This window comes from Pteropus vampyrus, unplaced genomic scaffold (genome assembly GCF_000151845.1).
Source record: "Pteropus vampyrus isolate Shadow unplaced genomic scaffold, Pvam_2.0 Scaffold252, whole genome shotgun sequence".
NCBI lineage: Eukaryota > Metazoa > Chordata > Mammalia > Chiroptera > Pteropodidae > Pteropus > Pteropus vampyrus.
Window position 1 is genome coordinate 455,286 of NW_011889033.1, and position 3,949 is coordinate 459,234.

Below are 3,949 nucleotides of genomic sequence, written 5' to 3' on the forward strand. Positions count from 1 at the left end.
AGGACGTGCGTGCTCCCTACCGACCTAACCAGCACAGTCTGTGCCCGCCCAGGCCGCTCAAGTCTGGGCCCTTCTGCCCAGAGCCTCCTGCAGCCTCTTCCCTGAGCTAATTCCTATTTGTTCTACAAATCGGTCCCAGCCTCTGTGCCCCCTGGCCTGCCACCACCTCAGTCTGGGCTGGCTGCCCTCCTCGGAGCTCCTGCAGGCCAGTGGGTGGCACCCTGTCGTGGGTCCTCACCCTGGACTGCAACGATTCTGCCCCCCGAAAGCCTGCCTTTCTCGCCCCTGCCACACGGGACAGCTGCTGAGCGTCCCGTCCATCACTGTCATCCCTGGGTCTGCACATTTCTTGGCCCAGAGTAAAAGACGAACGGCCAACTCGAATGCTCTCAAATCTTCTCATCGCTTCAAAACAATGATCTGTTTCGAACCCACAGTGATTTCCCTGCTCAGGCACTTTCAAACTAAACTCCCTGAGTTATACTTCGAAATAACTTTTATTTTCTATAGATCTACGACGCCATGAGCAAAGGGTGATCTGTCACCACTGAGTATATAAGAGTAAACACCTGATTTCAAAGCAAATCCCGCCCCCCCGCCAGATGAAAAGAGATGGGACACCCGAAAGACGCCAGGCACATTTAAACCCTTTCTGGCCCTTTCCTCACAGAATTTGCATAATAGCCCGGCGAAGTCGGTCTCATCGGGCCCATTTTACTGATTAGGAAACCGAGGTCCAAAAAGTTCATTAAAAAAAAAGTCGAACTTCAGTAACATGCCCAAGACCACCATGATGGAAGATGAAAATTCTTGGCGACCCGACCCAGGCTTGCATTTGTGGAATGAGTCGCCACTTCCGCGTGTGGCTTCTTTGAAAAAAGCAACATTCTTCTATCTGCATAAAACGTGGCATCAAAAGTGTCCAGCAGCGCATGCACGGTGGGGGGTCTGTAAGTTCATCCGCTGGATGAATGCGAAACATTGCGTGGCATTATCGTGTGTCTCTAGGAAGAGTGTGTAGACACATCATTTCAAGTCTGTATACACAGACACATCGAAAACTTATCGAACCATAGGGGAGGGAAAAACAGACTGATTCCAATCTCTGCCAAGTCTACAGAAATGCTAACAGAATGCCATTTACTTAGTGGATTTTTAAAATTTTCCCCAAACTGTTGGATAGCCCCCTTTCTCCAAGGTAGTTATGAAATCTGAGGCCAGATGACCCCTCATAGACCCCTCGTAGAGTCACTTACAAACATTTGCTGAACTATGACGAAGTGGTTCTGATCGCCACGCCCCACGTGACAGTTCCATTTCCTGCCTGGTCTGTCGCTGGCTCTGCTCTGGGAAGTCGGCCTCTGGCTCACCAATGACCACGTAACTCGGTGTCTCGGGGAACTTGGGCAATTGGATCATCTACTGCACAGAAGCGCAGGAACGGCCGTGGTCATTCGTCAGCGACACCTGTGTAACAGCTCAGTCAAGTCCTTTGGGCACCTCCAGAGGAGCCCGGCTGTCCACAGAGCACGCCCAGGCCCCGAGCCTGAGTGTCCACGAGCCATGGCTGGCGAGCGACGGCGCGAGTGAGCCGGGGGCCCCAGGAAGCGCCCCGTAATCCCAGGGAGCCATCCCTGTTCTGTCCCTCTGCCACTGCTTCCACCGCCGCCATTACTGCCACGGCCACCAGCCTTCTTCCTCCTTCCTTCTCACTCTACCAGGTTTGCTGTCATCCGCCTCGAAATGACACAGGCAAATAATGCAAGGAATTCAATCGTCCTGCAAGTGTTGTTGCTCTCCAGAACGATCCCCACCATTTCTCCCCCGCTCATGCCTTCCGTCCATTCATCGCTCTCATTTGAGTGTTTAGCCCCGATCTCTAAATGACAGGTGTAGGTGACGCCTTGACTTTCAACTTCGGGCTCCATCTGTTGGCTGCTCACGATGAAGGATGAGTATTTCGCCATCTCCCCACCCCCGCCCCCTGCTTCCTGTTTTCCCATTTCCCCAGTGGAGGATTACTGTATTTTTGGTTAGATCACCAACCAAAAATAGTGTTTAGGTGATTTCGATTAAGTATCAGAGAGAGACGTGTGCAGAGATGCTTCACGTCCTGTACACGGATCATGTCCTGCGCAACACTTTCATTCTTTGGAGTAAGAGACAGTTGTCTTTTATTTATCATAGAGTTTTCTTTCTGAACTCATTTATTTCAACTTCAGATTCCTCACCAACTAAATAAATCTCTCAAGGCAGCAGGAATTCTGTGAGCTCACTCTCCCTGAAGAAGTTTCTCCCAGGGTCTCCCGATCCGCTCCAATCAGAACCCGTCATGGTCTACACCTTGGGCACAACCGATGCCCTTGAACTCCCACCGCCCCGGAGACCTCCTGTGCCTCTCTCCTCTGCGGGAGTTTCAGCTTTGTGTTCTTGTTCTTCCTCCTTCCTGATGTGCACCTTCGTTTTAGTGGGGTCCGTCGCATTTTCTAATATCTTCTTAAGAAAAAGTGTGTGAGAGGTCCATTTTTTGATATCGAACTTGCGAAAACATACACCCTCACATCTGGTTAATGAGCACGTCTCCGCTTCCTTCTAGTGTTTAATCAATCCCAAATGATTCCGATTCGTCAGGCTGTGTGACCCGGTGTTGTTCTGCGGAAGCTGATCGGGTCTGAAGTTTGTTTCTGACGTGCGTCTGTTCCTAGTCGTTGCTCTGTATCCTTGGGAAGCCCTTGAAGTCGGAAACTCATGCACTTCGAGTCCGTGGGATTTTCTTTAATCATTTCTTTGACGAGTCCTTCTCCAATTCTCTCTCTGCTCTCTCTCTTCCTCACGTTGAAATTACTGAACTGGCCCTCGAATTTTCTTATGTTTCCTGTCACCTTTTCTATTTGTCGTTTTATTCTACTGTATAAAAGACGCTCTCAAGTTTATCTTCCAACATGTGAGTTTTTCATTTCTGCTTCCATATGGTTAATTTATAAGAGCTCTGAGTTTGTTCTCTGACTTTTAAAACAATATGGTATATCTTGTTGTAAAATTGCAAAACTCCTTTTTTATCTCTCTGAAAATACTGGTCATAGCTGTTCTGATATTTTCCCCTTACAGAGTCTCTGTTTATTCCAAGCTTTTCTTCTTTTTCCATGTGATTGACTGGCTCTCGATGTTCATGTTAGAAGATTTCTCTGGGTGTCTGATAACCCTGGGTTGTCGCCAGCCCAGTTGGGAGCTTCTGGTGAATGAGTGGGGCTTGTTGACTGTGAGCTACACTCCAGGGGGGCCATGGGGAACCTGTGATGTCACAATGCCCTTCCTCTTGGCTCACTCACATTCCCACTGAAGTCACCTGAGTTTCCTGCCTGGAGGAAGACAGCCTGGAGACCCGTGCCCCGAGCCCGGCTGGAAGGTAGGAGGGAGGCTGTGTTATTTCAGCATCGGGCCCGCTTCGGTCTAGTTACACTGGCTATCTGCAGCCCCGTATTCCAACCCGAGTGCACTGATGTCCTTCAGTCAGCCCTCCTTATTTTATTTTCTTTAGGAAACAAAGCTTCAGTCTTCCGCTCGGGACAGAGGAAGGGGCGGCCCCCCAGTTCTTCAGAATAGGTAAGCAGACCTGGGGTTCTCGATACTTCTTTAAAAGCTTTCAAACGATTCACCTGGCTTTCGCCCCTTTTCACCGCCCACCCCGCTTCCCTTAGATGCTGGGTGCTGTCACCTCTTGAGCCTTTCGGGAATTCTCGAATGTATGCCAGTTCTCGGTTCTCCCCAGTGACAACTTCAAACTCAGTTTCTAGGACCCTAGGTCATCTGCCACTCTGCATCGTCTTCCCAATCCCCGCAATGTGTTGCTATAACCACCTCTTCAGTTTCCCCATCCTGTGTAACTACCATTTACAAACACGTCCTACTACCGTTTTACTGGGGTTTCAGAAGAGAGAAATGCAGAGGG

General features: G+C 49.7%; 1 protein-coding gene across 1 annotated transcript in view; it reads right to left on the reverse strand.

Annotated features, from left to right (window-relative positions):
- STK32B (serine/threonine kinase 32B) overlaps positions 1 to 3,949 on the reverse strand; it is an 87,194-nt gene that overhangs the window by 80,244 nt on the left and 3,001 nt on the right. The gene's annotated exons all lie outside the window — the stretch shown is intronic.